The 12,417-nt window shown below is 50.1% G+C and overlaps 1 protein-coding gene across 1 annotated transcript in view; it reads left to right on the top strand.

Moving 5' to 3' along the window:
- The first annotated feature begins 8,081 nt into the window (after positions 1-8,081).
- Positions 8,082-12,417, top strand: part of Plxna4 (plexin A4) — a 443,650-nt gene continuing 439,314 nt past the window's right edge. The window contains exon 1 of the mRNA NM_175750.3: positions 8,082-8,970. The gene's annotated coding sequence lies outside the window, so the exon portion shown is untranslated. The remainder of the gene's footprint in view (positions 8,971-12,417) is intronic.

Genomic DNA, 12,417 nt, shown 5'->3' with positions numbered 1-12,417 from the left:
CAGCACTAGAACAATAGAGTAACATTTACCTGTCTTTGGTTTTCCTTCACCTCTCCCATTGGAAACAGTGCAAAACTTTCTTCCATTGTTATTGTTATTATTATTATTATTATTATTATTATTATTATTATTTTATTATTATTATTTACTTTGTCAAGTTTTTTATACCCATACATATATGGGTGTTACTTTCTTTGAGTTTACTAACCCTGGTAGAGAAGAATAGTTCTTTTTCCTTGACCTAAGATGACTTGCTCTGGTGTGGGAAAATGTCCTTCTGAAGTATCTACAGAGTTGATTCATGTAGTATCAAGAAGAAATCTTCAGGCCAAATTTACTGCTGCCTGGTCTTTAGGTGAGAAGATGAAGACTTCCTTACTGGGGTGGACGGCCCACTGTGTGACCTCCACTAAGGAAGAGCAGCTCAGAGCAGAGAGCAGGAGGGTAGAACAAAGGCAAGCCTGAGAATGATACAGATGGGGTGGAGGAGTGGCTGGCTGGGCTCGAGAAGCGAGAGAGCAGAGGGCTGGTGGTGTGATAAAGATGTTTTTAGCAGCAGTATTTTTTTGTTCATTTTTAAATGAACTGTTTTAAAAAAATAGAGAATGCAGTTCTTGCACATGGTAAAATTCCACAGAGAACAAAGGATATGCAAGAAAACAATGAAGTATGTATCCTCATCTCCCTGTTTGCTTTTTGGTGCAAAATTTCTGAATGTTCTATGCACATGCAGACATATATAGAAAGGCACACACTCTTCTGTATACTTAAAAATATGCAAATACATATACCTAGTCATTTTTTTCATGCGGTACAGAAACACACGTTTACTGCAATTTATTCAGTATTTGCACAGTATTCTATATCATGGAATTCCATAATTTGAATAGTACTAGTTAAAGTGGAAAAAACCAGAACTGATGCCAAACCCAGGACATTAATCATAAGTTTGAGTGCAGGGAGTAAATGAGAGGCGCCTGTGGAGCTTTGGATGAGACTGTTCCCCATAGACGCAGGCATCTGAAATCTTAGTTGTCAGTTGGTGCTGCTGTTTGGGGAGGTTTAGAGGATGTGGCCTTGCTGGAAGAAGTATGTCACTGCAGGGTGGGCTTTAAGATTTCAAATCCACATACCACCTAAAGTTGCTCTCTGCTTTCTGCTTGTGGTTTAAGATGTGAGTGCTCAGCTTGCTGCTCCATGCCTGCCTGCTGCTTAGCTTTCCCTACATAACGGTGATGGACTCTCAGCCTCTAAAACCATAAACTCCAATAAATATATCCTTCTATAAGTTGACTTGGCCGTGGTGTTTTATTACAGCAACAGGAAAGCATCCACGAACAGATTTACATGTTGGTCTTCCTGGGTAGCCTGAGCCAGGTAATGTCAATAGGCTTTGCTTTGATGTTCTGGTTGGAGAAAATAAGTCACAATCACTCGACAGAGCAAGAATACAGTCGCTTAAATATAGAACTTGGAAAAATAGCCTGTAGAAAAGTGTATATTAATATTCTCTCTAAAAGTGACACGCTGGCAGAATAGAAGCCATGAGTTAGGCTGGTGCTGTTGGCACCTCTGATAACTGCTGGATTCAGTCTGAATGGGTGTTGGAGGCTTGGTCCCCAGTAGATGGACCAGTACAGTGGTGGCACACCACTGATAAGAAGTGGAGCCTTGTGGGGAGTCCCTAGGTCACTGGAGTCTTTGCCCTTAGGAAGCATTGTGACTGCTCTCCCGAGACACCTGAATTAGTTCTTGAAAGAGTGTTGTTAAAAGAGAACAACTATGGTTGTTCCCCAGTCTCTTTGGCTTTCTACAGGTCATGTGACCTCTCCTCTTTGAGTGCTCTGATGATTACGGTGTTTTCCCCGTGGGACCCTTTCAAAGGCTGGGATAGTGCTGCCATTGTGCTCTTGAACCTACAGAACCAAGAGCTAAATAGACCTCTTTTCTTTATAGTTACTAGCCTTGGCCACTATATTATAGCAACAGAAGATGAACTAATACAGGTGGAATTTGTCACCTGAATGGCTGGCAAGGTGATATGAACCAAATACCCTTTCCCAGGCCTGTCATTGGGCCTCTCTTGTGCTATGCCAGGAGATGCTTAATAAAACCGTCCCTAGTTGTAATGTGTGCTTGTTGTGCTGTACATATTTCCACGGTGTCTTATTTCCAGGTGCCACCATGGCGTCACCGAATGCAGTGATGGGGAGAGATAGGCATGATTGGCTCTCCTCCATCCTTACATGGCACCACACATGATTGCAGCCTTGGGCCCTTGTTCCCCTGAATTCCATGGAATGTGTAACATTTGCAAGTCTGTCAGGAGGGGAATTTTAGGAGGGACTCCTCTAAAAACAAGGACTGGAAATGGACCTGGTCATGGGAACAGAGGCAGGAGAACAGGGCCTGTCACCGAGCCCTAGAGGGAGATATCGAAGGGGAAAGGACTAGCAAGGGTCTCAGAATTGACCCAGAACCTATCTGAGGGAGTTGTCAGGGCTTTCTTTCTCCTCTGACCCAGAATAGGCACGGTCTCCTTTTCTCCTGCTCATAATTTCATTTCTCCCTTTCCCCCTTTCCCCAGCCTCTGGGTTTTGGTATACATTGGGAGTAAGGGGTTGAAGAAGGGTCTTGTTATTTAGTTCCAGTTCATTCACTGGGTTGTGTTGTCCAGAATGTCCTTGAATTTCCCACCCTCGTGCTCAGCCTGCTGAGTGCTGTGCTTGCAGATGTGTGCCGCCACATCTAGCTCTGGTCTCATCCTTGTGCACGACTGGTGCAGCCTCCTGAGATCTCTACAAGCTTTCCAGGGCCGAGCAGAGAAGGCATAGGGACATCCTTGTGGAAAGTTGTGGGAAAGAAAATGAAACTACTGGCCGCTAGCCTTGCTCCCTGCCTCCTCCCCATCTTTACTATACCTTCTAGCCACAAGAAACGGCTGGCCCCCCAGTCTGTCCCTTTCACTTGTGGTGTGGTGAGCACCAAGATCATCTGCAGGTAAAGCTTGGAGGGAGAGGCCGCGAGGGGAATAGTGTTCTGCAGATGCAAGGTCTCACACTAGGGTCCCACTCAAGCTGGTTTCCAGAAGGCTCTCTCGGTCAGGGGCTGGAGCCAGACAGCTCATTAAAATGAATAGGACCTAGCAGGCCTTCTGCATCGCTCTTGGACGTCTCTGATTGCTGACAGTCTGGAACTGATGACAGCCCACTTCAAGTGAACACTGGACTCGAACGTTCTCCGTGTTTTGCCTCCCAGACCCTTGGATGGATTTTGCCATTTTTGTTTAACACATTGAGAGGTGCTGAGACCTTAACCCCAGAGTCCTGCAGGGAGATCCCACCAGGGTGTGAATAGGAGCTCAGCCCTGCCCCGTATTAGGAGAGCAGGCGTGAAGCATGCCCCCCTCTTCCTTCTTATCCTAAAGCCAAATGGGCTCAGAAAACAAGAGTAAAAGGCTAATGAGGCCAGAGCAATGATTTGTTCTCCATGACCTCACTGCATTGGATGCGCATTGCTGCGTGACACATCACCTCCAAAGCACTACCATAAAGCGCCGTCTCACCCCTGCTCTAGAGTGTCTTGGACTTCACTGAAGACTCCAAAGGCTAGATTCAAGTGTCTATACTTTCTGTAGAAAGCCATGAGTCCTGACACATCTGGACTCTGCTGTTTCTGGCCGGTAGACTTAGGCCATTTCTGTCCTTCTCCTATCTCTGCTCACACTACCGCATCCTCTAACAGTTCAATTTTACTACTGGAACAAAATGTCTGCCAGTCGGTTGAAAGAGAAAGAAGAATGCTACAGAGTAGAGAGTAGATCAAGGAGGTTATGGAGGAGAGAGGGAACACTGGGACCCTGGTTGAGGGACATAGGAGCTGTTTCTAAGCCCAGAGGACAAAGATCCCTTGTGTCTGTGTACACATGCGGCTAGATGAGAGTCATTCTCTTTACCTTTGTATATCTCCCTGTGGTCTAACAATCCATGGCAGAGCTGCAACACTGGCTGTGAGCAGCAGTATAGACAGGCAGAGGTGTCCTTAAGAAGCCACTGCATAGCTGGTAATACCAAGATGTTTTTTTCCCCACCAAATGACTGATGCATGTAATGAGGAACCCTGTGGAAAATAACATGGTCATCTCCTAAGTGCACTAACCACAGGTCAGAGGGCAGGGAACCCTTCTCATGGAGGAGACCCAGAGGGAGTTGACAGTGATGGCCAAAGCATGAGATGAGTAGAGAGGAGTTAGGGTCAGATGTTAATATCTGCAGTCATTTACACCCATGGGCTATGAGGCAGGGGCAGTTTGGGTCCCAAGACTATCACAACTATGCTAACAGGGATGATCCATCCTCACTGTCACAAGGGAATCCATTTCTCTCTGCAATGGCTCAGTACCTGGAAGATAGACCCATGTGTTCTAGGCTTAGTTAACCTCTTAGTGATGTGAGGGAAATATTCTTGAATGGGCTGAGAATCTGTAAATTGGCTGTTGATCTTTGAAATGGCAGTTTCCAAGAAATGCTCACATTGAGAACTGCTGGAGTGTCTGGAGGCCATCTGGTGACACACCTTGATAGCAGGGGTCCATTCTGTCTGTCTGCAGTTCTGTCCTGGCCCGGGTAGTTTGGGGACGCCAGAAACTGTTCTCAGTTACATTTGGGATAAAGTCGATAATTATGCTCTCCTGCAGGTGGCGCCACAATGTAGGTTTTCAAGCAGCCTTAGGCCAGAGGGTTTTTTATCCAGAGCACAGAGCAGGACCCAGGTCTGGGACTACTCTTGTGGGAAAGAAGTCCCTGCAGCGCTACCAGGCTCCAGCAATTTGTTTAATAAACAACCCTGGCTTTTATCAATGAAAACTGTGACCCTGTTCCTGAGCTGATGAAATGGTGGAAGCTAAGTGAAGGGGAAGTTAGGAGTCTTCTCTCGCCCTTAAACCTGGCTCTTTTAGTCAGCTATCATGAGAGATGAGCCAGTATGTTTCTCCCAAAATCTGGCAAAGGACCACAGCCAAAATCTCACAAAAATAGCTTCTTTAGAAAACAGGGCTCTAGGAAACAATGTGCCATTTAACTTCTTCCTCGGTGGCCATGGAGCCAGACACTGCCACCAGGCCAGTATGGTGAGTGACTCACAGACCCGTGGTGAGCAGAGAACAGCCCGACTGCCCAGTGTATATCTCTCTTCACCTTCATCAGCTGGTGGGGGCGGGGCGGGGGGAGTGTGAGAGCTCGGAGGGCTTGCAGCAAGTGTAGAAGAAGCGTGACCTGGACCACTACACAGAGCTGCCTTTTCCAGGCTACTAATTCATGGGAAGAGCCAGGGAAGCTAAGGGCTTGCCTCCCTGTATTGTACCCCTGGAGAAACAGATACTTTCCTGAGACAGGGAATGCAGACTCCTTTCATACACACTGCATTAGAGTTTCAAATCAGGCTCATAGGGCTTGTATTTCTTGTGAATGCCACTGCAATGAGAAGGTATAAATGTGGCGGGCACGCAAGGGAAGGCCACTGAAGCGCACACCTGTGCGAATGATAGTGGTGGTCAATAGTAAAGTCAAGGAGTAAGACAGTCGACCTTACCCATCCCCCCGCCCCCATCCTAGAGTTGAGGAAACCTTCAATAGGCCATCAAGTCTCTTGCTGTGGCTAGTTTGACCCTTTCTGCCATTCTTACAATGGTGGGAAGCTGTAACTGTTTCCAGCCTGCCTTCCCCCTGTGGTATTCAATAGAAGTCAAGAAAGGCAAAGGCAGCGTGAGGGAAGGCCCTATTAAGAAGAGGAGGACAGGCAGGGGCTGCACCTGTCCTTTGTTGGTCCAGCTTTCTGCACATTCTTTCCCTGTCACTGGCCTCTGTCATTACTCTTCAGGTACCACACAATGCTGACTCCTCTGAATGAAAACAAATGATTGCACACACTAGGCAGGAGATAAAGAACAATAAGCACATTTTGTTTGCTACCTCTAGAAAAAAAAAAGTCTGACTTCTGGTCCATCCATCAGGACACACACACACACACACACACACACACACACACACACACGCACTACAAGGGGCAGAAAAGACATCTAGGCAGGGTGACAAAGACTTGCTTGGATGATTGGCTGAGAAGGGCTTAGAGTAAGTTCTTACTTCCTCTCCCTTTGAGCATTTTCACATAAGTCCCCTACAGCCAACTGACAATCGGATCTCCTGTATCCTTTAGTGAAGTGCATTATTTAAGCAGCCTGGTGGGTTTTCTGTGGGGCTTTTAGGCTGTCACTTCTGGGGTGAGCCTGTTATGAAGGTGTCATGTGCCAATTTCAGGAGACTCTTCTGAGTGAGTTTAGGCCCTGGTGAGGCAAGCCTTACTAAGACCTGTGGGGACAGCTTCCTTTGATTTTGCATGAGTGTCTCTGAGGCGTCATGTCAGACAGACACTTGGCCCCGGGGCTCCCTTAGTTCTGGAAGGAGGATGTCAAAGCAGCAGCAACATGGAGTTATTGTTCTGTGTTTCTCTGGGCTTGTGAAACTAACTTGATATTGTGTGCTTATCTTGGGTCTGGGATCCAGCGTTTCAGAGAAGAGAGGAGCCAGATCAATGTATTACAGGGAGCTAATAAGATAACCCTTGCTGTCTTCTGGGCCATGCGATGCTCAGCAGACAACCAGAGCCTAACAGGGCTCCATGCTGTCTCCTGGAACACCCTGTAACTAGAGAAATGTCTGGCTGGCTGGCTTCTTCATGCTTACACTTGATTCATTGTGTCCTTCTGGTGGGAGCACTTTCAACAAGGTCCTGGGTGGTAAGTCCAACCCGACCCAAGTGTGCTACCTGCCCGGAAGCTTGTCCAACTTGTCACCTCGAAAGTCTACCGAGGGTATAACTTTGATGTTTGTGAAAACATTACCCCTATAAGAAGGGGAAGGAATTTATACCACTGTCAACCTTTTCCTAGTAAGCAGATTCTGAGAGGTTTTGGTGGGAGGGACAGTTATGCGCAGGAAGTGACTGAGGTTGAAGAAAGTGTCATGGGAGAGTGGGTCAGGAACCCCAAACCATAAGCTCCTGGAGAGGTCTTTCTTTGATGAATGGCTAGTCTTACTGAACTTGGCTGACAGAGCCATTTCCTTGAACTTAGCATGCAGAGTTGGGTAGACAAATAGGTGGGCATCCTTTTGAAAATTGTTTTATTTTTATTTATTTATTTTGGTCGTTGGGCTCATTAACTGGAGGGGGTCTTTGTAGAGATATTCTAGATAGTGCAGCCTCACCTATTTCCCTGCCTGCCAGATGCTCTCTCAATTTAAGCAACCTCTGGATTTCTTCCTTTGGGCTTCTGAAACTATTCTGATGTTGGCAATGTCTGGGTTATGTTTAGGACATGGCCCAGGACCTAGGGCTTCAGAGACAGTGAAGCAAGGTCAGCCTCTGGACAGATCAGGTTACCTAACAAGCTCTGTGGCATTGGCCATTCATTTCTGTCCTAGGACTAGAAGAAACCTTGGGTTTGGGCATCCTCTAGTGCTCTGTGTAGGATTACCTTGGTTGGTGGGGCTGGACAGGGATTCTAGGTTAGGAATGGATGTATGTTTGGCTGGTGTCTGTTAGGAACACCCAGAAGTGCCTCTGACCGCCTGCACCACATGCCTGCTTGGGAGTATGCCCCGATCCAAGTGCACTTGGTGGCACCATATATGCACCACTCTGCCCTGTGTCTCCACCGCCAGGGTGACTCGAGGAAGCCAAGAAGACCCAGGGGGTGTCTGCAAACGTCCACACTGGGGAAGAGCAGGCGGGCCAGTGGCGGCAGCGTGCGGGGAAGCGCCCCCTGCCCCCTCTGCCGGCCGCTCTACCTTGGTCTAGATGTCAGTCGCGAGCTCCGAGCCAGCTAGCGAGCCAGAGAGGGAGCGGCGGCGGCGGCGGCAGCGGCGGCGGCGGCGGCGGGCCGCGGGCGGCGGGGAGGGGAGGAGGCGAGGAGAGGGAGGGAGGAAGGGAAGCAGGGAGGGCGGGAGGGAGGAGAGGAGGACCCAGAGAGCGCCAGGCAGCTGGAGTTTTTGCAGCGCTTGGCCGGGCTTCAATGCACAGCAGCAGCGAGCCGCGGCGGCAGCAGGCAGCCCGGGAGCTCCGGCGGCGGCCGAGCCAGCGGCGGCCCCGCTCCCTGCCCCCTGCAAACTTTGCGAGCAGCCCGCCCGGGGGGCCGGGGACGCGCCTGGGAGGCTCGGCTTGGACTACGGCCGCGCTCTTGGCCGCCGCAGCGCTAGCCGCCGCCGTCGCTGCTACCACCGCAGCTCCGCGCCTCCCCGGGGAGCTGCCGGCGGCTTCCGAGGCCCCCCAGCCCCGGCCCCTGGGCACTGCCCGGCTAGTCCCCGGCCAGGGTTGGGGGCGACAGCGGCGCAGCCAGCCCCGGGCTGCCAGGGGGTGGCCGTCACTGCCCAGGGAGGCGCGCAGAGGATCGGAGAGCGCTCCCCGGCGGGTCCCCAACGTACTCGCCGCCGCGCCCGGGCAGCGGCCCGACCCGGCTAGCATGGGCGGCGCGGAGTGACGCCGCCGTGCCCGCTTGGCATCAAGGACATTCAGCCCGCGGGGGTGGGGACGAAGGGGGGCAGCCCCGCGTCGCCGCCGCAGCCCCTGAGAGCCACCGCTGTCGCTGCTTGGGCTCCGGGGCTGGATGGAAGCTAGGGGTGCTTGGAATTGATCTTCATTTCCTGACCTTTTTGTTGGACATTACGCCCACCTTGGACGCTGCAAGAGGAGCTGTCAAGCCCGGCAGGCTCTGATTTGGCCCCCTCCGTTTTTCTCTGCTGCTCGTGGCTTCCCCGTGCCTCGGTGGAGTATTTGCGTTCGGGGCTGGGGCTGGAGGAGGCAGCCACACGCGCGCACACGCACACGTTCAGAGGAGGGCGAGAGGCAGCGGTACAGGCACCATCTGCAGTGTCAATGCGGCGCTGGGGCTGAAGGAGGGAAACGCCGCGCTTCCAGGTAAGGAGCCGCCGGCCGGGCACAGGGCCAGCTGGGCAGAGCGGGCGGAGGTGGCGAGTCCGGTCCCGGAGTCCTCGCCTGCTCTGAGGCAGCCCACTACACACACACACGCACACACACACACACACACACACACACACACACACACACGCAAAACACAAATCGCGTGCGCGCACACACACATACTCACACACAGGCACACACTGCGCTCACGCACCTGCCCACGTCCCACCTGGACACCCGCGTAGGTGCATCGCAGCCGGAGCAGGGATTTCCCGTGTTCTTCTCCTCTCCGGACCTAGACTTCTCTTCCCCAGGACTTTCAGGGTGGGATTCAGTAAATGACTGACTCTCCTATCCAGCCTGGTAGGATGAGGGAACGATTTTGCTGTTTCTAGCTCCTTTCATTTCCTAACTGGTTTTTATAAGACAGGAGAAGTCATGGGAGGTCTTATGAGACCCGCCCAGTGCAATTGTGCCCCTTAGCTTTTTGGACACCCGGAGATTTTTTGCTTTTAAATAGGAGAAAGGCAGAGAGATATTTAAAGGGCAGAGAACTGGAGATCTTGGTGATCCGGTGCCTGGGAGGAGGCCACATAGGCAACTGGGGCTGCAGTTCTGTAGGGCGGCGCATATGGAACAGACTCTGCGATTCCCCAGTAAAGGCAGCACACACGCCTTTCCGAAGCGTGGCACTGCTTCCCCGGAATGCGCCGGGATTTCAGTCAGGGAGGGGCTTTAACATCAAAGCTAGAGGAGTGTTCCTTGTCTAGGGAGGATGCTGCGGTCCTTTAAGGAGGATCAGACCTTATTCATGTTGCCAGTCACCGGTAGACAACAAGGAGACAGGGCTTAAGGGACACATGTTTGCGGCCAACCCCTCACTTCCTTATCCTTCTGTGTGTATGTGAGGCAACTCCCCCCTGCGCCTTTAGTTAACACCTGTCACATGTCTTTTGGGGTGTGTGTCTGAGAAGTAGGAGGGAGAGTAGAGATGGATTTAGACTAATGGAGAAAGGACTGTGAAGACGATATCCACTTTATAAGGTATTTGGTCTATTAGTGTATTCTAGGTACCTTAGGCTACTAGTGTAACCCAGAGTCTAGATCCTCTGAATGCAGGACTGCCCTCCAGAAACCAATGGTTCAAGTTGTACTTCCCCAGAGTTCCCTGCCTCCACCGCCCCAGTTTCAGAGCCTGCTCATTTTGAAAGTTCCTAGAATGGATGGGAGTGTGTGTGTGTGTGTGTGTGTGTGTGTGTTGAAGTTCCAAAGGGCTTTTTTTATGGCTCCCCTATTAGAGTATCAGACAGACTTCTTTTGGGGCTCAATTATTGCAAGGAGAAGAATGGAAGAATCAAATAAATCATTATTTTAGGCTTGAATACATATATAACAAGTTTCTATGTTTCTATAGCTGTCCCTTTGTGTATTTTGTTGTTGCTTGTTTGTTTTTGTCATCCTGGCAAAAATGGAAATTGTTTCTATCCTCTTTATAAACGAGTAGAACTCCCTCCCACCCCACCCCACACACACCTGGCCAAAGTCTTTGGTTAGGCCTATGTGGAAGAGCAGATGCCCCCCCCCCCCGGGAGAGAAGCAGAATTCCTGTTGTGTGTGGTGTAAGCTGCCCTTTGATTGATTGAAAAAGGTATAAGCCAGAATAAAGGAAAGCTCTCCACAATGGGGAGAACCCAGATCGCAAAGAGACACTATTTTCTTTTTAAGAATGGTGAGTATGTACACATCTAGCTATACACTTGCATTCTTAGAGCCTTGCCAAGTGCAGTCAGCTTGTACAAGCTCAGGTGACAGGGGGTGTCCACTTCTGACTTCTGGGCTGTGACAGACATTGGCACATTTTGGCATGCCCATACTTGGAGTGTGTGGCTGGGAAGGACCCGTGTACACATACATATGGCTGTGGCACATGGTTTGTAACAGACAGTGAATTACAGTGACGGGGAGTATCTCTCAGAGAGGCATCCCCCCACCTGCCTGTGAGGGCAGGAAGCTAGGGTGCAGATCATCCCACAACAGACTTCTGTTTCTTTCTCTGCCTCCCTCTTTCCTTTTTCATACATTTTGCAGCCTCAGGATCTATCTGTCATTCTAATGCAAAGACAACTGTCATTATGCTGGTTATAAGCTAAGCACTGGAGCTCAAAAGAATCTGCACACTTTCTGCACTTGCTATTGGTTTCTGGGAAAAGATCGACGGTAATTAACATCTGTGTACGTTTGTATGTTTTGTTTTCATTTCCTGGCTCTTTTGCCCATCCCTGGAGTATACCGTATACTACAGTATCACTGCTCCACCATTCTTCTGTGGGCCTTTAAGTTCTCTGGTCTGCACCGGAGGGCACTCAGTTGCATGGTTTAGAAAAGGCCCAGGCACAAATGCTTCTTTTCGATCAACCTCATTAAGCTGGAGATTGTTCTGGAAGCATGCCTGCGAACACCAGGCCTGGATCACCCATGATCTGATCTGCTTCTTCACTAAATCCTGCATGGCCCCTCCCCCCTCCGAAAATGTTTTAGGGAGGAATTTTGCTCCTAGGCAGCCAATTCGCTCCGCTCTCCTTCCCTGTCTCTATTCTCCTGCTTCAGCTCTGCTCCCTGCAGACAGGCAAATCTGCATGGCAGAATCTGCCTACACTTGGCCTACAGATCCTTTTAATCACAAGGAGGGATGCTGGCAATTAAGTGGGGGTGGGGGGCTCCTGGGGTGGTAGCATTCCTACCTTGGGGAGAGAGCTCAGGGGGTTGGGTTAGTAACTGCTCTGAGCTCCTAGGTATTACTGGGCTTTGATGGAAAGAAATTATAGCAAGCGTCTCTCCTCCCAGCCAGCTAGGGGGCATTTCTTAGCAGCTTTAGCCCAGTCTTACCAGAGAAGGCACTGTACAGACAATGCACAGTGGAGACCTGTTGGAGTGGCTCTTTGACTGTGATGGGGTGGATGCTGTGAACCTACTGTGATGTGATCTTGGCTTTGATTACTCTGTGCCCAGAGTGTCACCCTCTCCTTTCCTCTTTATTTGTGTCCAGGGCTCCCTGATGGGAAACCAGTTCAGACCCTGGGCAACTGTTCAGGGTTCATTTCTTTCCCTTGACACCCCCTTTCCTCGTTCAAAGCCTGTTCCTCCCTCTCCATGAGCTTGTGAATCCACCTTTCAGCTTTGTGTTTGTATCCACCAGCCCATTTGTCCTCAGATGTGCAGCACCCCATGAAATCAATATAACATGAATTTAATGACAGCTGGATGATTAAATGTTATTTATATTTAAGAGCGGTATTTAAAAAAGACATCGTGCTAATAAATCAAAGGGCTGTTTGGGAGATGCACATGATAAGGGTAATTGCCCTAGAGGCTCCAATGAGCAATGCTTGGTCCACACAGAGCCCCGCAGACACTGTCTCTGTAAAGGCTAGTCCTTGCTCTTCC

The sequence above is a fragment of the Mus musculus genome, chromosome 6 (genome assembly GCF_000001635.26).
Source record: "Mus musculus strain C57BL/6J chromosome 6, GRCm38.p6 C57BL/6J".
NCBI lineage: Eukaryota > Metazoa > Chordata > Mammalia > Rodentia > Muridae > Mus > Mus musculus.
This window is presented reverse-complemented; position numbering and strand designations above follow the sequence as displayed.